At 38.7% G+C, this 27,601-nt stretch overlaps 1 protein-coding gene across 1 annotated transcript in view; it reads right to left on the bottom strand.

Annotated features, from left to right (window-relative positions):
* Nucleotides 1–27,601, bottom strand: part of LOC137292149 (choline transporter-like protein 1) — a 213,897-nt gene that overhangs the window by 78,050 nt on the left and 108,246 nt on the right. The window contains exon 4 of the mRNA XM_067823691.1: nt 12,979–13,025. The gene's annotated coding sequence lies outside the window, so the exon portion shown is untranslated. The remainder of the gene's footprint in view (nt 1–12,978; nt 13,026–27,601) is intronic.

The raw sequence follows: 27,601 nt of genomic DNA, 5'->3' as shown, positions 1-27,601 counted from the left end.
TGCTAATTAAGTCATTTACAAGAATGCATAACACCAGTGCTTCATGAAACCAACACGGCTATTTTTGATATTGACGATGATGCACAAAGACTACTGGGTATGTTGCTTCTCTGCTGTAGCAGGTAGGAGGTGTTGTCATTGACAATGTCGCTGTTGTTCTTGACCAGAAAATAAAATATTTTTACTCAATATGATGTGTTACAATAACATCACTAAAAGCGCCACGTTTTCCACATTAACTTTCAATCCTAAGAACTAAAACACCCTTGCACCTACAATGGTGTGAACACCATAAATTGATTCACAAATTGGATCTAAAAGCTTAGACAGGAGAAAATTGTTTTTGTACAACGCTTGCTCTGAAACGCTATTTTAATAGCTGAGTTTGTGTATTTATAATACTACAAGCTAAACACTGCAACGGTTCGTCTTCATTAAACTGTGAACTATGATATGCACGTAAAGCAACTGCGGCCTCTCTCTAATGACAGCATCAATGTTTCAAATTCAGTTAACTTCTCCAAGTGGGTCAAACCTTTGTAAACAACACGTGTTAATTTGCATAATTCATTACGGCTGCTTCAAAAAGAATTTACAACTAGATATCATGCATTTGCTAAATACAAATTCTCACAACCACAACAGAATGTTGGTAAGAAATTGGAATTAACCAAAAGTAAAAAAATACATTGTTTTAAATAGGGAACGAACAACGACTCACAAAATTTCCTTTGAGTTATCAGTCTTTTTACCATACCATAACGTGATCACTTTAAAACATTCTTGCAAATGTATTTACCTTTATTCTGATAATAAAATTATTTTCTAAAAATTAACCCATGATTGAAGAAACAAAACTAATGTTTGATGTCATAATACCTCATTTTGTATATCAGTGCTCGCACTATCAACCATTTGTTCACCATGTCAATGAGGATTTAATCAAACACTATAACTTTAATTACAAATAGTATCATTCTCACCACATGTTAGACTGAAAACTAAAAGTCATGACCAGAAATATATTTTTTGTTAATTTATAGAACTTGCGTGTTCAGTCTTCATTACAAAAATTAAATAAAAAATACCATCATACAGATCCTTGACTTTTTGTACAATACATAAAAGATCATACATTTTGCTGTTACCAGTGAAAAAATATTAATGAGTCAACCACTAAAACTCTTGACCAAATCCTGGGATATGCTGGTTGAACCTTAAAGGGGCACTGATGCGGAGCGAATAATGCTTCTCGCCAACGGTCTAATTACGAAAGCAGACCGCAAATTGGTCAGCGCCCACTCCTTCGACCGTGACGGACAAAGGAACTGGGCTCCTGTCCATATTAGCAAAATTTCTTCACTTAAACAGTCAGGAGGCCGAATGCCCATCACATGCCATTTGTTTAAATATATCCATGGTATTCCTTGTCCGATCGTAACCATATATCCCAGCAGTGTAGTTCTTTTCGGATGCTTGGATGGTATACTTACTGATCCAATTTCATCCTATTTCTGTGTTTTTAACCTCGATATTTAATCATGTTACATGAAAATATGATGTCTACAGGCACGTAGCAAGCCATTTGTTTCAGTACGGAAGATTGCAAAGCTTTATATTTAGGTAGTTTTGAGTGTTGGTTGAGCTGTGATAGCAAATAGCATACGTAAATTTTGGTAGCTATGGTAGCTACAATGGTTTATTATTTATGATAATAAAACACTCAGTTGATTTATTTGAATTCGTAAACAAAAAAACGATGACCTTGGCTTTGGTAGAGAAATCTGAAAATTGTCTTACGTCAAAAAAACTTATTTCACTTATTTACCAAAGTACACAGCAAATGCCTGTGTGTATTCCTTATGTAACGAAATTCCGTTGGTATCCTCAAAACAGTTTCGGCCCATAAGTGTGTTCAGGCTGCATGCGACGCAAAGATTACATCTTCCTTGCTGTAACTCGCGTTTGATGGTGTAAACCTACACGTGTTATTTGTCATCATTCTCTTGATGGTCAATTCATGAATTTATAACAGGTATAATTAGTAGCAACACCACTTCGGTTACTCAACAAAGGTTCCCATTTGGCATTTCTCCTGTCTGGAGTAAATACTCAACATTATAAATTAAGGTCTGTAATGGCAAATGTATTGTATGTTATGTAATATGTGCATGTAAGTGATGCAAGAGGGTTTATCACCTGAGTTACAAAAACAAACATCGATCAAAGGATTAACCGATAACACACTGATTGATTAATTACTTTTGTTCTTCTAGCGGATTTGTCAAAAGGCAGTGTGTGTAGATGACAACACCCTGTCGTAAAGTGTGAGTGCAAAAACAACATCCTCCCTTCAAAGAATTAACCACCCTTGCGTTGACTGATTGCTCAATATTGGTCAACTAAATTACTTAGAATAGTGGACATCATACAATTAGTTGCCAGGTGTGCTATCTTGGGAGACCAATGAGAGGTTTATCTAGTTTTCACCAACGAAAGACGTGAAACGATGTGTTTCTTTTTCGCAAATGAGACAGTTGTAAGACACTCGACACAGAGCAGGATTATTTACCAGCTGCAGATGAATGGAATACGATTTCTTTTACGTGGATATTGATGGATACATTCCTGAACAAGGTAGTAGCCTGACACTGTTGCTATAAAATTAGTCTGTTTTACGTTCATTATTTGCATTTTGTTTTAATTTATTTGTTGTAGCATTCAGCAGAATCTGTATGACAGAAAACACACACTAGATCGCGCATGTGTGTGAAATAGGATCCACATTGGCAATCTATACAATGTATACATGTTGCTGTTATGTTAGAAATGTACTATGAGTATAAGCAAATCGTGTGTTCTTTTATTAATTTTGAGAATCATACAAATATGACAATAAACTAATTAGGGTTATGAGACAAAGTATAGAGACGTACACTGGCTTCGTTATTTTTCCGTCCTAATAGTTTTTTACCATTTCTACCACTGGCAGATGATTAACCTTCAAAGTGTTTCATTTGTTTTCATAATACATTTGTAATGAAGTACAACTGACTTCACCTCAGTTGATCTGTCTATAATTAAACTATCAATTGCGCTTACGGACTGCGCAGCAGAGGTCACGAACCAGTCACGAATTCTGGGATATCATCCGGGTACTCACGGGAGAAAAACAATAACAAAAGTTTACACCAGTCCACGGAAAATGCTCCGCATCAGTGCCCCTTTAATGGTCCTTAAAGACATGGTCATCATCCTTACCCAGAGCCTAGAGTCCACACTTTAATGAGCTATATTATTTCATGCTGTTCTTGTCTATTACAACCTACGCTGAGGACACACATTTCATTCTAGACTGATGCCATGAATTTGAAATTTCTTGTCAGCCTCCTCAGTTCTGAAGAGGAGCCAAGGGTCGTCTTTAATTGGACAGTGGTACGCATGTTGACATTTGACTATTGATTCGGGACTGATTACTCACAATGCACTCGTACTGCTGGGCGATCTCAGGTACACTAATGAAAGGTGCCGATGAAATGAACATGGTGGATCGAATTCAAGATGAAACTGACGACTCACTAATGAACAGTTGTGTTCATTACGGACATTTGCCCGATACTAGGCTTGGATTTCTGCGGCGGGCTGACGAACTGATTACGCAAAATGCTACCTTATTGCATTCATTAGATCCGAAAATTGTCCTAAATTGTCAACCTCATTAGCACTTGCTGATTGCGTTCCAATCATGCTGAGTGGGGCAGCTATATCTGGCATGGAGGGAAAAAGTAGGATGTGCTGTAGATTACAGAGGTCTTATTTAAGAATTCTACCACCGCTAGCATTTACCTTCACCCCACAGAGCTTAAAGGGTCCACTGCTTCCAGCTGAATAGACCATGGACGGAAATGTGTTCAACTGATAATTCTTGGGAACATCAAAATAGCTGATGTGCTGATGGATTTATAATAAAATAACTCCAAATCTCCACTTATTTTTATCAAACAAACTTTCAACTGAACCTGACATATTTTATTAGATTTTTTAAAAGAAATGTCAAGTTACAACTGTGATTTTCTTGAAGTTTCAATCAGAAAAATGATATTTGGAAGATGACAGAGAGTTGGTGACAAAACAAAAGATTTCAAAGTCTCTATCCAAGCTCATTTTTTGTTAAAGCTGAATTAGATTTTTAACATGATATTCAATTTTCATCAACGTGTGTGTAAAAGGATTTAAGTAAAATATCCCTTGTTGACTAAAAATGCTGAAAATATTGTCAAATTAGAAACATAATTGAAATTAATTGAATGCTGTGATTGTCAGAACTAATTTGAACTTCCGAGAATGTGACTGTTGCCATGGCAACATGATGAATTTCTATCAATATTGAATAAAAGCTGTAAAGACTGTGTGCAAAATCTGTGGAATGTTTATTGAAATTTTACATGTAAGATGTGTAAAATTTAATAATGAAGAAGAAAATCGGCAAGTTTTCAATTAGTTCTGCCCTAAAAAAATGTGATGAAATAATGAGACCACACCTACCACGATGCAATGTGTGTACACCCACTCCACAACTATCAACAATGTGCCTGACAACAAATTTTAGTTGCATTCATTCTTCAAGCAAATACCAAATTGGTAATTGCATTCCTGAACTAAGTTCACTAGTTTGTCATGCATTGTTGAAAAGTTATCACAAATTCTTCACAATTTCTACAGATTTAGTCGTAACTGTTCGAGAACTTTTCAAGTCAAATTCTATTTTCAAGACCTATTTAAACCTCAGTGCCCACCTATTATATAAAGCCACGCATCTGACTTCATATATGCATACATGCATGTCCCCCAACATACATGTGTTGTAAAGTTGGTAAATCACAACTCATGCTTACAACAAGCAGATTGCTTGGCTAAACATTACCATTTTGACAATGCATAAATATGGTAGAAAATGACTAGCCTTTAGCAATATTCCAGCAATATCACAGCTGGGGACACCAGAATGGTCTTCACACACTGTACCCCTGTGGGGAATCGAACAGGGGCTTTTGGCATGATGAGCAAACGCTTCAACCATCAGGCTACCCTACCGCCCCTCAAATTAGGGAGGCAAGCTCAGTGATGCAGCTGCCGGACACAACCAACATTAGTTAGCTGAGAAACCTAGAAACATAATTAGGGAAATCCAAGATTCAGACCCACAACCAAAGGTTTCTGACATGTCAATCATACAGAGAATTGCCAGACATACAGCCCACTCATGTAGCTGAAAAAAACCCATAACTTTTGATATAGAAATCTGGAGTAATTCTCATGCCTGGCAACTACATATATCTTACAATGCCTTATAGCAATAATATCAGTCCCCTGTATGTACACGGAAGACGAGCCACGTATGGAACTTCTTGAAAGCTTTGTGACAAAATCACCTCCCTAGTCATTTAGCTCCAGGCAAGACTTTACCGATTGCAGTATAAATGGCACAAATTACTTCCTTGGTCTCTAAAGAACTCCCACCAAGGAACTAAACAGAACCAGTTCCTTATCTCAGAATCTAACAAGACCCATCACTCAATTTGACCAAAATGGATGTCTCCACAAACATCTATATCTCCCAACATTTCATAGCCATTCATTACTAGCTTCCAGCATAGGCAATAATGTCCTGTCTGAAACAATTACAGACCACAGACACATATAACAGATGTGTGTAGATGAATATAATAGGTAGGACAATAGGTGAATATGAAGTATTCAGACAACAGACAGATATAACAGACATATAAAAGATGAATATGAAATGTATGATGACATATGGATATAAAAGATATATACAATAGGCGAATATTAAGTGTGTGGCTATGAATGGTATATAACAGATATATACAATAGGTAAATATGAAGCATATGACAGGCAGATATAACAGATATATATCATAAATATTTCCTCTAACACAAAGGACTTTTCTTTTCATAAGGTCTTTCACTGTCCAGTGCTCTTCAGCTGACAAACTATGTCTCTCCTCGATCAATACATTGCCAGTTCTTCGGAAACAGGATTTCTCCCATTTTGATATTTTGCCTTGCAACTCGTAATGATGCCAAATTATAACCATTCTCTTCATTCCTGCAGGGGAAAGCAAGGTTTGTGATAGAAAGTTCAAGTTGAATCTGCCTTCCTCTTTTAGCCAAAGATGGATGTAGGGTCCTTAAAAACACAGATTGGGGTTGAATCCAGCCTGGGACAAATCTGTGCCCCTGGCTGCGGACTTAACCATCAGGAAGGAAGGCATATTTGGCTGAACAATGAACAGTTAATCATACAAGTGTTCTGCCCTAAGATGGACCACAGCCAAGATGCTCTGTATTAAATTGGTTTGGGATTAATTTTCATATCAAATATTTGAAATAGCTCACTTTTCAAGTGTCATATAATTTTTTTTTTCGGTCGGAGCTGAAGTTTTCAACTTTCTTTAATAGATCTGGCTTTATGTTATCTATTACAGGGAAGTGGAAAGGGGCAGATATTTTTTACTGAAGTATTCATTTGATGAAAGATGAGTGTGAATGTGTTATTGGGAACCCAGACATCAGTATACAGACAAACAGCATCTGGTGCTGGTCTCTCATGTTGTTGAGTGCAGACTGATAGAAGCATAACCACCTATAGTGTGCATGTATGTGAGGCTGTGTATGTGTGCATGTATGTGGGCATGTGAGTGCATATGTGTATGCATGAAGGTGCATGTATGCAGGAGAGCATGTGTGAGGTTGCATGCTTGCATGGAAACGTGATTCTGTGCATATGTGAAGGTGCATGCTTGCATGAAAGTATGCATGATTCTGTGCACATGTGATGGTGTGAGTGAGGGAGGGAGCATAGTTATAAGCCTCTGTTACAGCAATATCCCAGCAATATCGTGGCAGGGGATACCCGCAATGGGCTTCACACATTTATCCGTGAGGAGAATCAAACACAGGTCTTCATTGTGACAGACTAACACTTCTACCGCTTGGCTACCCCACAGTTGTGGTATGTGTGAGAGTGCATGTGCATCTGTGAAAGTGTGCATGTACATGATAGAAGCTGTTTCACAATGAATGTTTTAATGAGGAGGGCTCTCAGTGAAAGGACAAAATGAATGGAGAAGTTGACAAGCCTGAAGAAAAACAGAGGAAATAGATCCACAATGTGATATTTATACCTCAAGAAATTAACTGTACAACTAAAGTCACAAATGCCACAAGAAGAGGAAATTTATGTCAAGGATGTACTATAAACCTTCCCATCATGATATTGCTGAAATATTGCTTAAAGCAGCGTAAAACTCACTCACTCACTCCAGACCTGATAAAGACACTAACTTCCATGACAAGCCTACCACTCACCTACTAGCAACAGATGCTGCCCCCAGATGCTCATCCAATACAATACCATATCTTTCCTGCACAGACACAGTTCTACAACCGAGAATTTCTAACATAATTAACAAATACCAACCGGATCATCCTTTCTGATCAAATACCAAATAATGTATTGCTTTCTATGACACTGTTCATGCCTAATTTATATACTAACCGAGGAAAGTAATAAATGTGTGGATAAGTCAATGAAATATTGACAATCAAATCATTATCCCAGATAGCAATACCTCTGATCATCAAGCAAATAACCTTATCAAAGGGATTTAGCCACTCTCTGAGCAGAACAAATTAGATCAGAGATTATCTTGTGTATCAGATGATCAGTAACCTTCTAAATTTATCAATGCTTGACAGTAAGAGGATATGATTTATGAATATGAAAAGGATTTATATATTAATTTAGATGCTATAATATTCACCATTTTGAAATCATATATACAATTAGAATACAAGAAATCAATCAGCATTGAAAAAGTTAAAAAACATTCTCATTGTGTCATTTAAGTTTTGATAACTTTCAAATATCCAAATAGTTTCTTAACAACTCATCAATTCACCCAGTTTACGTCAATAATCTATTTTGGATTTTTCCATCAGAATTTATTTCAACATTATTAAATGTCATGCATAAATACCTTTCAGACATTTTGATGTTGTCACTGACTTGAAAGATTTCAATTTGGGATCTAATCTTTTCCATTCCAAAGCCAAGAAAACCAAATATAGACATCAAAAACTACCCAAAAGCCCATCCCTGCTTTTGGTATTGGCACACATCTGATGTCATTAAGCAAACAATTCTCTCTGAGAAGGCAGACTTCCATGGTAACCAAATTTCAGCAAATTTACCCTTGCAACCAAGACTGTCATATTTGCTATTCTGTGACTTTCCAGGAGAAACTTGGGAAGATCTAATTCTGCTTCAGTATCATGGTATCTGTTTCCAATCATCAGTTCATGATCTGTTATGAAACCTGTTACTCTCACATTGCGATTCATCTCTAGCGGGCAAGCAGTGAAATGAAATTTACGATGTCTGTAACCCAAATTTATAACATTCAGAACCATGTTTTGTCATCCATCTTGGTCATGGAGCTGGCTAACAATGTCCTTTGTGGTTACAAGGTGTTCATATCACAAAATAGAAGCTTAATGTTTCGAATTTGGAGACTGACGACCATACTTAAATTGTTTCACATGACACATGTGAGTGCTGTAGGTGAAACCAAACCATGTGTCTATATATCTAAGCTTGGTGTCACATCTCAGGAAATGCATTTTCAAAATGTCAGTAGCTTTGCTTAAACACCACAATGTGTCAGTATTCAGTTAATTTGGTATCACATGACAGCGGCTCAGGCACAAGTGAGTATAGCATGACGTGACGTGGTTATGCTAGACACCTTGTATGTGTCATAGATTGAAATGGTTTTACAGCATTCTTTGGCAAACCCTTTTCACTGAGAGAATGTTAGAAGTATCATGGCATGGACACCAAAACTGGGTCTCAAACATTGTAACCCTTCAGGGAATCAAACATGGGTCACTAGCAGGACGAGCAAATCACCCCTCTGCCCTTGTGAGTGAGTAGATTGTGTTATATGCAGCTTTTGACATATAAACAATAATGCAGAAATAACATAAACGGGTTGTCCACCATCTGGAGATTCAAGCTTGATCCTTAAATGTATAGTTACAGAAAACAATGGTAACAATATTTTCATGTCCCCCAAGGTCCAGTGCTGCAATGTGAACAATAATGCACTTTACTGAGAACTGACCTTGCATGTCATTGAAGATGAATGTTATCTTTATATACATATGATAGTAAGGGCAAGTGAATGCTTTGTAATGCAACACTCAGCAGTACTCCTCCACGTGGTCTTCCACATTGGCTTCTATACTTCCCCAACCACTTAGTGTTCTGTAGTGGGTTCTTAAGACAGACATGGAACATACAAGACCTTTTCTTCCCTAACCTAAGAGGTTTCTTACAACAAAAGAACAATACAGACCACCTATTCTTCGTGACCACCTGACACTCTACAAACAGGGGCATGTGACAAATGTTCTTCAGTTATGTACTTGATCTATTTATCTCCAACCACCTCCACAGCAGGCTCTATGATGAACGTAAGACACAGGACCTATTTATCTCCAACCCCTCTACAACACCAACATATCTCCAACCATCTCCACAGCAGGCTCTATGATGAACGTAAGACACAGGACCTATTTATCTCCAACCCCTCTACAACACCAACATATCTCCAACCACCTCCACAGCAGGCTCTATGATGAACGTAAGACACAGGACCTATTTATCTCCAACCCCTCTACAACACCAACATATCTCCAACCACCTCCACAGCAGGCTCTATGATGAACGTAAGACACAGGACCTATTTATCTCCAACCCCTCTACAACACCAACATATCTCCAACCATCTCCACAGCAGGCTCTATGATGAACGTAAGACACAGGACCTATTTATCTCCAACCCCTCTACAACACCAACATATCTCCAACCACCTCCACAGCAGGCTCTATGATGAACGTAAGACACAGGACCTATTTATCTCCAACCCCTCTACAACACCAACATATCTCCAACCACCTCCACAGCAGGCTCTATGATGAACGTAAGACACAGGACCTATTTATCTCCAACCCCTCTACAACACCAACATATCTCCAACCACCTCCACAGCAGGCTCTATGATGAACGTAAGACACAGGACCTATTTATCTCCAACCCCTCTACAACACCAACATATCTCCAACCACCTCCACAGCAGGCTCTATGATGAACGTAAGACACAGGACCTATTTATCTCCAACCCCTCTACAACACCAACATATCTCCAACCACCTCCACAGCAGGCTCTATGATGAACGTAAGACACAGGACCTATTTATCTCCAACCCCTCTACAACACCAACATATCTCCAACCACCTCCACAGCAGGCTCTATGATGAACGTAAGACACAGGACCTATTTATCTCCAACCCCTCTACAACACCAACATATCTCCAACCACCTCCACAGCAGGCTCTATGATGAACGTAAGACACAGGACCTATTTATCTCCAACCCCTCTACAACACCAACATATCTCCAACCACCTCCACAGCAGGCTCTATGATGAACGTAAGACACAGGACCTATTTATCTCCAACCCCTCTACAACACCAACATATCTCCAACCATCTCCACAGCAGGCTCTATGATGAACGTAAGACACAGGACCTATTTATCTCCAACCCCTCTACAACACCAACATATCTCCAACCACCTCCACAGCAGGCTCTATGATGAACGTAAGACACAGGACCTATTTATCTCCAACCCCTCTACAACACCAACATATCTCCAACCACCTCCACAGCAGGCTCTATGATGAACGTAAGACACAGGACCTATTTATCTCCAACCCCTCTACAACACCAACATATCTCCAACCACCTCCACAGCAGGCTCTATGATGAACGTAAGACACAGGACCTATTTATCTCCAACCCCTCTACAACACCAACATATCTCCAACCACCTCCACAGCAGGCTCTATGATGAACGTAAGACACAGGACCTATTTATCTCCAACCCCTCTACAACACCAACATATCTCCAACCATCTCCACAGCAAGCTCTATGATGAACGTAAGACACAGGACCTATTTATCTCCAACCCCTCTACAACACCAACATATCTCCAACCATCTCCACAGCAAGCTCTATGATGAACGTAAGACACAGGACCTATTTATCTCCAACCCCTCTACAACACCAACATATCTCCAACCATCTCCACAGCAGGCTCTATGATGAACGTAAGACACAGGACCTATTTATCTCCAACCCCTCTACAACACCAACATATCTCCAACCATCTCCACAGCAGGCTCTATGATGAACGTAAGACACAGGACCTATTTATCTCCAACCCCTCTACAACACCAACATATCTCCAACCATCTCCACAGCAGGCTCTATGATGAACGTAAGACACAGGACCTATTTATCTCCAACCCCTCTACAACACCAACATATCTCCAACCATCTCCACAGCAGGCTCTATGATGAACGTAAGACACAGGACCTATTTATCTCCAACCCCTCTACAACACCAACATATCTCCAACCATCTCCACAGCAGGCTCTATGATGAACGTAAGACACAGGACCTATTTATCTCCAACCCCTCTACAACACCAACATATCTCCAACCATCTCCACAGCAGGCTCTATGTTGAACATAAGACACAGGACCTATTTATCTCCAACCCCTCTACAACACCAACATATCTCCAACCATCTCCACAGCAGGCTCTATGATGAACGTAAGACACAGGACCTATTTATCTCCAACCCCTCTACAACACCAACATATCTCCAACCATCTCCACAGCAGGCTCTATGATGAACGTAAGACACAGGACCTATTTATCTCCAACCCCTCTACAACACCAACATATCTCCAACCATCTCCACAGCAAGCTCTATGATGAACACAGAAAACACAGGACCTATTTATCTCCAGTCACCTCTACAACACCAATTTATCTCCAGCCATCTGACCAAGCAGGATCTATGATGAACACAGAAAACACAAGAGCTATTTATCTTCAACCACCTGGAACTTTTTAAGATGGTTTTTACAACAAAGAAGGAAAACATAGGAACAACTCCTCCTAACTGAGAGTTATTCCAAAGCAAATACTCATTTGAGGGCATTTCATACCAACTCTAAAATTCAAGACTTTTCAGCACCCTGAACACAATAACAGGTGAACGTCTAAGTCCTTACAACCATAGTTACTCGTGTATAGTACTGGCTGTGTGATATACATCTGAAGTGAGGTGAAACTGAGTTGAAGGTCTGATGTTTCAGATTATTTAACTGATAGAATAACATGAAAACATAAGCATGTGTGTGTGGCTGCACATACAAATCCTCAATCCCGATCAACAAAGCGTGTGTAAGGTTATGACCTGTGTAAGTCTATACATTATATAGGTTTACTAGTGGTGTATGGATTGGGGCCCCTCACCTATATGCTGGTACACTGAGATACCATGCCATAGTCTGACATGGATACTCCACTTAGACACAGGCCATTCAAACCTCATTGTAAGTTATTGTCATGCCCCAGGCAGAGTAACAACAAACAGCATTTTATAACATTTTTGCAAGAAGCTGCTAAGGCTTAAATCCTCTCAGGCAGGCACTAGTTCAGGCTCTAGATTTCTCGAAGCTCTCTTAATGCTAAGATATTTGTAAGTTAATGTATAGCACTTACGACTATCTTAGCGCTTGGAGAACTTCGAAAATCTAGACCCAGGGGGCAGCAATACATTAGAAATCCTGTATCTAACATCACAGTATATATCAAGGAAGTTAATTCCATGTTGGAATAAGTGTCATATATTTTGGCAGCAAGCATTCAATGCACTAAAGCATTCCAGATGAATCAATGGCTGGCATTTTCAAGCCAAACAGATGAGATTCAGAATCACTTAAACGATCACTACCAAAACTTGGCTTACTTTCAATTCGGTGAAACCACTGAGGATTGTCCTTCCTGTCTGGACCTCTGCAACAATATACAAACTTACTGCAACAACCAGTCATGTTAAATAGTCCTTGATCAATTCCATTATCAAAATATACATACAATAATTACTGGCAAAATGTTACATGTCAACCAAACCAATCCTCGACTCTAGAATAAACAACAACAATCACAGTAGTGACCTTTATTATGAAGATGATTAATTTCAGAAACAATTACCTCAGCCTAAAATGAAAAAAAAATTGAAGCCAGTGCTACTCGCCTTTCAGCATCTACTGCACCTAAGCACAACATATCATGTTCCGCTGCATTTAATCATGCAGCAGTCAATACGCCCTCTGACTTCTCGCTCCCCACAAGGACCTTCCACATGCAATAGGCACTTGAAATGTACGAGAATCAATTTCATTGTTTGAGTAGGAAGCAAATGAAGTTGAATTAACTTCTAATTTTAAGCAGTATGGGAATCAAACCATGTCGCTATGGGAATCAATGTTTTGAAATTGAACTTCTTTTTTAAGTCTGTTGGTTTTTCAGCTTTTTTCAGATCCACTTCTTCGTGTGCATGCTCAGATGGCTTAAAAAGCAAATCTTCTTGCCAAATTAGCTGTTTGAGTCGAAATCCAAGTTTGAAATGCAGAGCCGTTACTTTCTCATCTATTCTCAGGCCTACAGGTGTTCGTATGCTTGTGACTACATAAAATACACGGATTACAAGCCTTGATCAATAGCTTGTCAACAATTATTGCATCATGTGTAACTTCTAATTAAAGCTGTCTCATAATAATCATTAACTTCTTATCGAATTATCTTAAGAAAGTTACAGAATCATTAAAGCAGAGGGTCATAAAGTTTCAGAAACTTTTAATGAGAATGGGAAAAAGCTGCCTCTGAGAACTATGAGATACAGTCACAGACTTGACATTCTAGCAAATGTGCAGCAGCTACATGGGCTGAAATCATGAGTTCAATTCCTGACATGGGAACCCTGATGAACTTCTGTTTGGTGATCACTGTCGTGATAGTGCTGGAATATTCCAAATACTGACTTGCAAACATTCTCAATCATATCACTAAAGCATTTGTGCTTCTTTGTTTAACATTGCACTCATAGCTGTATGTCTGTAAAGAATCAAGTCTAGACCACACAATCCAGTGATTGACATCATGACATCTGTTACCTCAATTTTGAAATGGTGACAAGCATCACCCAAACCTGACCACCCATCTTGTTGACTCTCGTGATAAGAATAGGTTGGAGAAAGCAAATTCTAAACCTGATATTCATTAAAAGAATAATAATAAACATTTCAACACATACTTGTCAGATATGAGCCACGTCTTTTCCTTCCAAGACTGAGGTGTCCTATAGTGACGTCAACATACTACAAGAAATCGTGCTAATCCATTGATGAATCATTTCTCATTGTAAATACAGGCCCATTTATGCTCTGCAAGAACACAAAATATAAAATTATGTTCATTTTTTTGCAATTGGTCCTCTTACAATATCTATTTTTGGAAGGATCGTAAGAAACAAACCAGATCATCATAAAAGAGGTTCCAAAATTTGAACACACATAATGTTTTTGGATAGCAATTTTCTTTTCTTCGAAGTACCTAATTCTGAGGATGTGGGTTTGACGTCTCGGGATGGGATTCACCCCTACAAAAGTAGTAGAGCCTGTGCCTCCTCACTCATGAATTGTAACCCCAAACATAATATATGGTAAATTTCCATACTGTTTTTAATGTTTCAGGACTTACCCTTGAAATGTTTAACAACAGATAATAAACTACTCCTTTCTCCTCTTCATCATGTGAAATGCGTATCAAGGACTTTATTAGGTAGAAAAACCTGGAACAAACTTAAGCGCAGGGAAAAAAAAAAAGTAAAATGTCAGTTCACAAGAGTATTACTGAAGAAATATAGTCTTTTTAACTTCTGGTGCTGAAGAGGGCATAGATCATGTTTGATTGACTGGGCAGTGCAGCTGGTAACAGTGGGGGCCAAGTCTGCTAACTGTAAACCTTTCACACGCACATTTACCCTGCATAGAATCAATAAAACAATTGAAGGGAAACAAAATCTTAAAAGATGTCTGCACCAATATTTCACGAAACCCATTTTATTTCATCATTTTCTCTGTACGTACCCTGAAACTATACCAAACCATTTTAGCCATGTTTAGTAACTATCCAAGGTGAAATGTATTAGAAATGAGTCGGAGGGATCGATCGGAAACAGACTGTCAACCAGGCATGAGACCTTGTGAAACGAAACTGATTACCATGGGAGACTTTACCATTTCTTTGTACTGAAAAAGAAGATGATTCTCAGACGAGACGTAAACACACCAGTCTTAGTGTAATGTTGTGCTTCCGTCACGGGTTGCATTACCCGATTGATTCAGAAGCGGTCAAACATTGAGTGAAAACGGTATCGATACTTGCGCTGCTATTTCAGACACATAATATTCTCAGGAAGTAGCCATGGTCCTTTTATCTGAGGACGGAATTGACTATGACTTTCTTGATATTCAGCTCTTGCAACTTTTTTAATACTCTGATCGACCACATGCCCAAAATTCCTTTCGATCGTGCTGTTTTTCAAACAGACAATTATTCCCAATGTCTGAATAATCACTCGAGCACCGGATTCTGAATAAACACGGCATATTTGATCACTTCATTGTCAATCCACCATGAACTTTTTACCATTTGACTAAGCATTGCCGAGAATTTTGACTCAAATATCCGATACCCAGTTAGATTTGGATGAATTGTGATATCTGTTTGCATAGAACCCATGATCAACAGGGAGGCAGTGCCTTCTCGATGATCACGAACCAAATCTGCTGCCTATTGAACTATCGGTAATTTCCCGCTCTCCTAAAGACAGATAGAGGCAGAGCCTTACGGTCGACGCCTGCCTTTTCACCGACATTTGTTATTGACTTGTGGAGCTCAGGAGGACCATCGAGGTGATTCTCAACAAATCAAGGCCTCCACATCCTCCATTATCAAAAACACTTCCTGCCAAGCTTCTCCGACAAAGCTACACAAATCCCTCCTTGTCTATCTCTGCATTGGTCACTGGACTGGTCACCTTCAACACTCTAAATACTCCCTTGCTGATTCTCCAAATTGATTGAGAACAAAGAACGTAAAATTATGCCATCAGGACTCCCCTACTCTGTCCAATAGCACCAGCCAAAGAAAACAAACATTGACTGGACAGGATTCTATAACGAGATCCTGCGTGGATTCTACCTCTGAATTCAACTGTAATTTGCTATCCATAGTTGGACTTTTATCACAATCAAAACCATTGATCTGTTTAGAGGCGGCAAAAGGCTTTTATCTACTTGTCCACTGGACATTGTAGAATGATACATTATGGCAGCCCAGCTTACACATTTTACTGAGGAAATCCCTCCATTTTACCCATGATGCATCTGGATACTGTGTGTCTCCTTTTTCAATCAGAGTCTTATTCTCCAAATAAAACCCTTTTAGAAATTGTAACTGGTATTTTCTCTTCCATGTAATGCCCACAATCTCTCAGACAGACCCTTGGGTGGATGGCTAAGCACAACTTGATGTTCTTGGAATCAGCTTCATTCAGTCATTCTTGACCAAGATCAAGCAAATATTTCAAATCTAACTGTTTCAATATCGCATTACAAAGCTGAATAAGAATATGACAATGTTTCCCACAGAGAGTTCAAAGTATGAAAACTGAGTATTTTTACCAATGAAATCAAAATGTTCTATTTCTGTGGCCTATTTATCATGACTGTTATGGGTAAAAAGTGATTTATCTATCATGCTCAAATTACCTCTAAAAATGACAGGATAAACAACACAGGAGCCAACAACAGAGATGTAACTTCCATTGAGAGAGGTATATGTACTGATTTAGTGGCACCAATGTTCCACTCTACTGAGGTCTTTACATGTCATCTACATAACAACAACCACCGTCAGCTCAAGCAAGGTCATGAAGATCATTCCAGTTCATTCTGGGGTTGTCTAGCGAGTGAGTGAGTGAGTGAGTGAGTGAGTGAGTGAGTGAGTGAGTGAGTGAGTGAGCAAGCGAGCTATAGAGTGATTAACCGATCGAACTTAAAACAGATGTAGGTGGTTTCTGAAAAAATGGGGGCACCACTTTTTCTGCTAGAATAATTACTACCCTGGGCCCCATTCCACAAAGTGAATGTAGGGCTAAGGTGATCGTAATTCTCATACTTTAACATAGACTTACGACTCTCATAGCCCTACGATCACCTTGTGGAACAGGGCCTTGGAACATTATACCTGACAGTTCAACTCTGGACTTTCTCCATTCTGCACAATGGCAAACACAGTGTTTATGTTTCCTAAATAAACTTGGAACGACGAATCAATTAATTTTTTCATGATGTGCAGTACCATAATCCATGTGGCAGGAAGACATACATATCTCCAATTTTCACAATTACGTAATTCTGGCCTTTCAAATGCTGCACCATGCACATGTCAAATTGAAAAGTGTTCCCGTCAATTATCCAGCTACCCGAAATACACCTCCCTTCTCATCCTATCCTATTCCTAACAATGCAGGTTAATTTCCCTTGATGACTCGAAAATCCACTCTACAGAGCCAAAAACAACACAAGCTATAGTATGTCCACATGCACAGAATAAATGTTAACTTGTAAATTCTACCAGATTTCAACGATTTACTTCAGTAATTCCCAGCGGATATGATCACCAACATATGTCTATATAAAACACAATACCAGTCATCCATGAGTGCCCTGGCCACATTAACAATGTTTGTAGTTTAGTACATTCGGTGACTTAGCAACCTTAAAGCTCTGACAAACAATGCATTAATTCCATTTGGATTCCACATTTACTGTTTAAACATCGTGATAAATAAGCAAATTACCCAATCATCTTTTGTTGCATCAAGATTTTCGGAGGTCACACAGCTCGTTAAAACAGTTTGGTATCACATTTGTGCATTACTGTTAATCTCTGTGTAAGAGAACAAGAGCTGAGTATACAATACTGTCTGCACTCAATTAATTACTAATTGATTGTGATGATACAACACAGGACTGCTGACAGACAAATAGAATGCACTGCAAAGGAGTCAGTTGCAAAAAGAATCTATTACATTAGTGTTGAGACTATAGCTAGGCAACAGTCATCAAGAATCAACACCACCGATCCAACCAGGCAGGTCCAAACTGTGCAATGAATGAGTGGGAGGGTTTATGCACTGTTTCTCCAGCAATATCATTGTGGGAGACACAAAAATAGTGTTTCACACATTGTGTCCATACTGGGAATAAAACCCAGACCCTCATCATGGTGAGCTGACGCTTTACCCACATAGCTCCCCTGATTTTAGACTCCATGTATTTACAGTGTCAACCAGTTATCAAAATGATGCCCAGCATACAGTGCCGACCCTCACATTCAATAGATCATGTCATCATCTCTGTGACAGAGTTAGATTTGTCACAGCAAAAGTTTGATCACTCAGCGCCAGTAACAAGCACGTGTCGTACAAAGTTTCAAAGCTTCATAAGGTCGACTCTCTAGAATGTCTTCTGGTATGCATGAAGAATGGCATATCCAAAATGGATTTTTCAAAATACAAAAGAACAAAAACGGATATTGTGAGTTACACTAGTTAGTTACAATGGACAAGTGAACATTTGCTGTGGCTTGATGACATCCCTTAATAGGTAACAGCTTTGCATAATATCATCGCAACATTAGCATGTACTCTGCCCAGGCAGCGTTGACAGGAAATGGAAACATTAACTATGACCAAGTGCAAGGACATAAATCAAGAATTTTCATACTTATGAGTGAAATTTTCTCACAGATTTTTTACCAAATAAAACAAACAAAAAAAACCCCACTAGTTTCATTCAATATTATTTGTCAACTTTCAGCCTAATATTGTGTGTTGTTTTACTTTTAATTCAGCAATATAAGAACCATATGACAGCAACCAGTAAATTAAATCAGTGAGTTTAGTTTCATGTCACCTTTAGCAATATTATAGCAACATTGCAGAGGGGGACATCTGAAATGAGCTTCACACTTTGTATGCCCAGGTCTATGGGTCAATGAAACCATGATTGATATTATGAACAAATATCCTGGTTGTTAGGGTATAATAACAGGTTATCAACAGAGCCACTGAGCTTGACCAAACTATCCCATTGGTCACTTCTTATGCCAGCAACACGTGATGGTCTTGCCACAAAAGGCGACTCTGCTTGTCGTAAGAGGCAACTAATGAAATGGGGTAGTCAGGCTCACTGATTTTGGTTGACACATGTCATCGGTTCCCAATAGCACAGATCAATGCTCATTCTGTTGATCACTGGATTGTCTGGTCCAGACTTGATTCCTTACAGACAGCCGCCATATAGCTGGAATATTGCTGAGTGCAGCGTAAAACTAAACTTACTCACTCACTCACTCATTCTTATGCCAGTATACATTGGCAGACACCATTTCTTGCTGGATTTGAAGACCCAGACTAATCTTTGTAATATGAATACAGAGCTCCAGATAAGATTTATCTCATGTGGGTACTGTACCCACTGTATTTTGGAAAGTGGGTATTATGAATGTTCAGTGGGTATTTCACTTTCCCGCTACCGACTGCTTTCAAATATTGGGTATATATACAGTGATTTTTTCTCAGCTAAGTATCATGTCACTCAGTATGTTTACTAAACAGGCATGTACTGCCTTATGTCAAACCTAACAAAACTAACTTCAGTATAATGGAAATGATTTTATAAAAAATTACTGATCCCATACTGACAGTAAAACATGAGTCCTGTACGAACAGTACAGAGTGATTGTCTTTTTCAACATGCAAGCGATCATTACAAATATATTCCATATCCACATGTTCTAAACTGTTTGCGTATCTAACATTTTAAATGCGTAATTGGTATGCAACAGTTAATTTTCAATGCATAATTGAAAATTTTCCATGCATAGTTTACCCAGGTACGCACTAATCTGGGCCTCTGTGAACATACATGTGAAATTAACAACCTCATCATATCACATTGACATCTCAACAAAAAGATCGATTAGGTGACTTGGGACCTTCACATGTTTGAATCATTTATCTGTAGTCTTTCTCATTTCATTCTGACAAGGTAAGATGAATATGATCTTATTTAATTACACAATTCTCAACTGTCATGTTAAATTTGATGGCAATACCCACTTGAGAATAAAAATATTATAATCTGTGAATGTTCGACATTATTCATACCCAAGATGATGCCACACCACAAAACAAACCTCATGTTTTTCAAATTACACAAACATGGGTTTGTGCACACATTTTAAATATTTATGAACAAATTATGTAAGAATTAGGTTCACATAGGATTTTCCATAGATTTGCGCTCATACAGAAAATAATTATGAATATAAAAGTTAGGTTTGCATTGGACATTTGACTGCATACATAAATGTAGATAGTATCCTTCATTATGATAACTGCAAATCTCATCGCAAAAAATAATTCAATTATGAAATATCTGTCTGTCCTCTCAGTGACTGAGATTTCATGTTTATCAGTTGGTTATGGTAACAGCTAACTATACAGATGTCATGAAAGATGCAGTCTTGTGAAAACATGAATGTTGAAACTGAATCCAGACTCTGGTAAATATAACAATGCAAGCAATATGTGATATTGTAATGCAATATTTAATACAAAATCAAAAGAAACTTAAAAAAATATCAAAATAAAAATTTGAGAACAAAATACAAATAACAATCTAGTGATGTTCATGTTAGTAAGACACCCGGTTGTCAGTCTCAGTGAGCCTTATTGTGTGAGTTTAGCTTGCAGCAATATTCCAGCTGTATGGCGGCGGTCTGTAAATAATAGAGTCTGGACCAGACAATCCAGTGCTCAACAGCACGAGCATCAATCTATGAAGTTGAGAACCAATGGCATGTGTCATCCACGTCAGGGAGCCTGTCCACTCAGCGAGTGAGTGAGAGAGAGAGAGAGAGAGAGAGAGAGTGAGTGAGTGAGTGAGTGAGTGAGTGAGTGAGAGTGATATCATCATCACTGATATACAGGTATGAGTAGGTAGTCATGTGGTCTAAGCTACACACTATGACACTGGTACACTGGTTCACATTTCAGATTCTGACCCTAAATGACATCATGCAAACTCTACAAGACATACCACCGTAGTATAAATACCCTAAGGAATCAACAGATGAAATATCTCCAGGACAATGTCCAAAGTGTGGATGAGTGAGTTTAATGCTACCTTCAACAATCACCATCATATGTTACGTGATAAGAGTTGGAAGTTAGACAATGATAAAGAATAACATTGTTTTATACTGAGTACTTTTGTGACGGGACTTCTCCCAATCATTTACCCATGACGATCCATGATAAACCTGGTATTATGCATCCATGCTTGTCGTAATGGGATCAGGTGGTCAGACTTGCTGACTTGGTTGACACGTCATCATATCCCAGTTGGACAGACAAATGCTCATGATGTTGATCACTGGACTGCATGGTTCAGACTTGACTGCATGGTTCAGACTTGACTGCATGGTTCAGACTTGACTGCATGGTTCAGACTTGACTGCATGGTTCAGACTTGACTATTTACAGACTACTTCTGTGCAGCTGGAATACTGGTGAATGCAGCATTAAGCAACAAACAAGCCCAACAAACAAACGCCCAAACCAAATTAGCTTATTTTTTGTAAGGTCATTCATCATGGGACTGTCCTCCCTATTCCAATGTCACCAAACTTAGCATGCAGTATTAAATGTCAGAAATCAATATCACCATGAAAAATAAATGCAACAGATGTTATTAACAAATGCTGGTACAGTTTCCGCAACCAGTGCGATAGGTCTGTTTCTTGAGAGGTAATGAGTGACGGGCATGTATTTCACCTATCAGGTGAGCAAACGTGAAATACAGGCACACAGACAGCATTTCTTATCCATCTCTGTGAAATCAATAGCCTCCTTAATGAATGAATAAACTATGACATAATTAAACCATCCATTCTTTCACAGAGTGCATTGACGCAGAGTCAGAAGCCTTCATATATCACTAGCAAACACAACGCTTTTCCCTTTCACAGAACCAAAGAATTTCACGCAAATTCAACATTAACAATACATAAATCATGAAATCGACTCCAATTGAGTCTTTTCAAGCTCTGCAAGGCATATCATCAAATATATCGCCAATATTACATCATCGTTTAGACTTGCCTTATAATGAGGTAGGTATGCAACCATTCCAAGAAAACACAGTAATGGAACCTGCCACAGTGGCTCCGATGTGCCAATCTGTTGAAACCACCTACAGCTAATGGCTCTACATCTACAGATTAAAACTGAGGCTCACCCTCAAATCCAAAGCCTTCGTGTCAGCCCTGGGGGTCAGGGAGTCCCACCCCTACGTCCAGAAACACACGGCATGCTTCTATCATTATAGATTCTCTGTGCAAGGGAGCTTCCTCCATTGACTAGGAAAACCTCGATGTTAAAGCTGTGAGATGTTGGTACTACTATCCTAACGATTGATTCTAAGTGAAGCAGACAGACCCCAGCTTGACTGATTGATCCCTGGTGTTCTCCTTATTGACAACAGCCTGAGAGAGTAGACTGCCTCTCGGCTCCTACTTGCATAATGCTAGTCATTGGGGGAATAGTTTTAAAATAATGGGGATTGTGCTATGTTTGAGATTATTCTAATAACCAGCTCTCTGAGGTACAGATTTGTTCTGTTTATAGGCTAACTGTCGTACTGGGATGAATGCTGGGCTGATTATACATGGTGAATTCTCCACTGGGATAAACCATAGTTTTAAATTGATTCTAAAACCAATATTTGGCCTGGTGATTACAGAAAGCAATTAAAATATTTAATTCTTTAAAAACAGCATATTTAACATATGCTTTGGGGAAATGCAGATGCAGAGATATGTTTTGATCAAAATGTGACTAAAGTACATTTTTGTTCTCATCATTTAAATTTTACAGGCAAAAAGTACTAGAATTTGTACTTTACTAAGTAAGGACAATCCCAAATAGATCAAATGTTATAAAATATAAGGAATATCCATTAAAATTTCATTTGATTTGCATAAATTAAAAATTAATCAAATTTCCTTCAAAGAGTGATTTGCATTGAGTTTGTTTTAAATGGGGACAAAGCTGTCACAATAGCAACAGATGTAGGATGATGATGTTGAAAATTAAAATTGTTTATAGTTTCCATGGTGGAATGAGGCTTAACGTTACACTGAAGATCATAGCATTCTCAGAGTAAATTTATTCATATATGCATGTGTCTGTTTACACTTTTATTGAGTTAGTTTTACGCCACACTCGGCAATATTCTAGATATATGGCAGCCAGGTGAAAATAATCAAGCCTGGATCAGACAATCTAGTGATCAATAGCACGAGCATTGATCTGTACAATTGTGAACCAATGACATGCATCAACTGAATCAGCAAGCTCGACCATACAACCCCGTTAGTCACCTCTTACGACAAGCATAGTCTCTTGAAGGCTAATATTCTAGCTGGGTCCTACACGGCAAACTGGTATTCACAAATGCCAGTTTTATATTGCAAGCCAACTGTACATGTGAAACTGCCAACTGTACATGTGAAGCTGCCAACTGTACATGTGAAGCTGCCAACTGTACATGTGAAACTGCCAGCTGTACATGTGAAGCTGTCAACTGTACATGTGAAGCTGCCAACTGTACATGTGAAGCTGCCAACTGTACATGTGAAGCTGCCAACTGTACACGTGAAGCTGTCAACTGTACACGTGAAACTGTCAACTGTACACGTGAAACTGTCAACTGTACACGTGAAGCTGCCAACTGTACACGTGAAGCTGTCAACTGTACATGTGAAGCACACGTGAAGCTGCCAACTGTACACGTGAAGCTGTCAACTGTACACGTGAAGCTGTCAACTGTACATGTGAAGCTGTCAACTGTACATGTGAAGCTGTCAACTGTACATGTGAAGCTGCCAACTGTACATGTGAAGCTGCCAACTGTACATGTGAAGCTGTCAACTGTACATGTGAAGCTGCCAACTGTACATGTGAAGCTGCCAACTGTACATGTGAAGCTGTCAACTGTACATGTGAAGCTGCCAACTGTACACGTGAAACTGTCAACTGTACACATGAAGCTGTCAACTGTACATGTGAAACTGTCGACTGTACATGTGAAGCTGCCAACTGTACATGTGAAGCTGTCAACTGTACATGTGAAGCTGTCAACTGTACATGTGAAGCAGTCAACTGTACATGTGAAGCTGCCAACTGTACATGTGAAGCTGTCAACTGTACATGTGAAGCTGTCAACTGTACATGTGAAGCAGTCATAGTCTAACATACACACTCCACTCATTATTTTATCCCCTTGTCACAGATCACCCGCCAGGTCAACATCAATGTCCAAGAAATCAAACCACTTGTATTCTTTGGTGGGTGCTCTATACAATAACCCACTCATCCAGTCACATGTTTCATGATAACCATGGACGACACCCCAACCCCCATTAAAATCATCACCCCCTAGCCATAAGTTATGAATGGTCCCCGAGCTGGGATTTATGAGTTACTGAACAAGCTTAGCATACAGTGAATTAGGCTGTGATTTTTTAGAATAGGTCTGGGCATTGCTGTAAAAGGACTAGAGATCAGCTGATTGTAAGCTACACAACATGGAATGGTGTTCATGACATCAACCACATCTTGAGCTGGCCTAGACTGCATTGTGCATAAGCTGCTGTGAACTGCAACCAGTGATAAAAAAAACAATATTCACTCACTGAGTGCACTGGTGGGTGAGTGAGTGAGTGAGTGAGTGAGTGAGTGAGTGAGTGAGTGAGTGAGTGAGTGAGTGAGTGAGTGAGTGAGTGAGTGAGTGAGTGAAACCCGGATCCCAAGCATGAAGATCAGTGACTGAGAAGCTACTCTGTGTCTTAAGAATCAATTTCATAACTTTTGTTCAGCATGCAAGGTCATTTCTCTAATCTGCAACAGAGACCCTGAATGAGAAAAAAATCTTGGTTAAGAAACAAACACTAAATTTCATTTAAGATTGCATCTTCAAAGCATCACATCATTCCACTCACACTTTTAAACTCTACACTGAGAGAGGTGATTCATTTAGATACAGCTTCCAGCAACGCAAGGAGGCTCCTGTCACCTTTACAAACATTAGTGCTGAAAAAGTTTTATTGAGGCATGGTATTCAAAGAAAATCTTAACACTTGGACAAGACTTCAATATGCATTGAAATTAGCGCCTCATAATTCAGAATACCTGAAATTAGCGTTTGTCCCGATGCATTAGACAGACCAGTGCCTCTGTTTGAAATTAACGCTACTCAATTTCACTTCCTGCTCTAACACAACAGAGAAAGTGATCACACTAGTTTCCACACCACTAATGGAATTTACACTCACTGTAATTCATGTCACTGAAATTTACAACTATTTTTTTTCAGAGCAGCAAGAACAATGTTTACATTTCAAATGACCCCTATAAAATGTCAGGAGCTATATTTAACAGTGGTGTACATTTGTCACTATTTTGTTGTCAAACATATGGAAAACAATTAGATCTGAAACTAACAAAGAACTTTCTTTAAAGTGCAGAAAAACACTTCAACTTATACAAAAAAATGCAACCTGTTAAACTGATTATTTTTGGTACAAGAGATTCATCGTATTCTTGTTTAAAACATATATTCTTTTTCCAAACCAGTTGATAATTTATGGAAAAAAAATAATTCTATTCTAAAAACTAAAAACTACTGTTAAAAACAACCAGTTTCAGTGATGTTCTATTTCAAATTTTAAGACATGTTCTGATTCCAATAATCATCCCCAAATCAGCAACTCATTGTAAGTCACTGAAAATTCTTAAATTGAAATCAGTAATTCAGGGTAACATTTATGTCCGATAATGCAAGGGGTGCAGTGATATAAATATACTGTTCCTTAAACACTGGATTTAAAAAAGAACTAAACATCAGTTTCGAACTGAAAACTTATTTTTCAATCTAAAGAATGGGTGGATCCAACTTCCAAATGTCTAGTGGACATATATGATAGAAAAAAATCTATACCATGTTAAGAAAAACTACCAGAGAAAGTTCTTTTTTTTCCCCTGCAAATTATTCCATTGATTGAAATAGGAAACGGAACAAAGATTTAGCAATTACAGATCAAATGAAACTAAGAACTTTTACTTGCATTTCATGGAACCTTTGAAGGCGCCACACCAAAAAAAGCCATGGTACATTTCACAGCAACTGATATACCCACCCTTCAAATGACATGACGACAGCCAAGTCTAAATGATCACATGCAAAATATCCTTGCACATTTCAACATCAAAGTAACCAGGAAATGACAAGGATCAATCGATAATTACACAGCAGTATAAAACACACTACAAGCAGTCCACTGCCTTGGAAGCCTGTGACAATTAATACAGCAAAGTGACTCAAGGAAAAGAACCATGGCTCAATGTCTTGCCAAAAAACAATATCTATTGTCAAAGAGATGGAGAAAACATCTAAGAAGTTGAGAAAAATCTAATAAGGATGGGATCACTGACCATGCTTTTGCCGGAAAAAGAACAAGACGATGATCTTTTTATAGTTTGGTGTAGAAAAAGACACAGATATTTTTTCTGTATAGTCTGAATTAGTTTTGACACAAAATTCAGACAAGAGAATTGTACTGTAATTATGATAAGATTTTTGTGTCTTTACATAAAAACTTTACTGGTTGATATGTTTTTGCATGTGTTTTGTGAAATATCTGATAAAGCACAGAAGGATCTCCATGTGTTACAATGATACCATCAGGGCCACAGAAGCAAATGGAATTTCATGGTGATTCATGAGAGTATTTACTACAAGTTGAAAACTGATCTATACATTTCAAAAGGTAGACATTGTTCTGATTTGGTCTAATGTTGATGACACTACTGCATGGCAGCAGGGTGGGGTGGGGTGGGGCGGGGCGGGGCTGAGCAGAGCAGAGCAGAGCAGAGCAGAGCAGAGCAGAGCAGAGCAGAGCGAGAGAGATTCTGACACTACTGCATGACGATGGGGTAGATTAGTTGTTTGAGTGAGTCCGTGAGTGAAATACAATGACATTCTCTCAACCAAACCACCAAGCAGACTATAGGGATCAGGTGATCTGGTTCAGTGACTTGCATAATTTCAATTCCAGTTGTATTGACCTATGTTCATGGCGTTACATGGGTAGAATACTGAGAAAGCAGTGTTAGAAACAAACAAATATTTTGTGGTTATCTGGTGAGCTCCACCATCAGCTCTTTACTGTTCAGATCCATAACCGGAGGTCACCATGACACAGGATTCCTAAAGCTCAAGACCACCCAATGCAATGTTTTGGGAAACATTTTAGGAAAATCTGGTATTACCAACTGCTTCGTCCCATGACAATACATCTGCATGTCTTAATCATACCGAGTTTATAGATGT

This window comes from Haliotis asinina, chromosome 7, assembly GCF_037392515.1.
Source record: "Haliotis asinina isolate JCU_RB_2024 chromosome 7, JCU_Hal_asi_v2, whole genome shotgun sequence".
Taxonomy (NCBI): domain Eukaryota; kingdom Metazoa; phylum Mollusca; class Gastropoda; order Lepetellida; family Haliotidae; genus Haliotis; species Haliotis asinina.
This window is presented reverse-complemented; position numbering and strand designations above follow the sequence as displayed.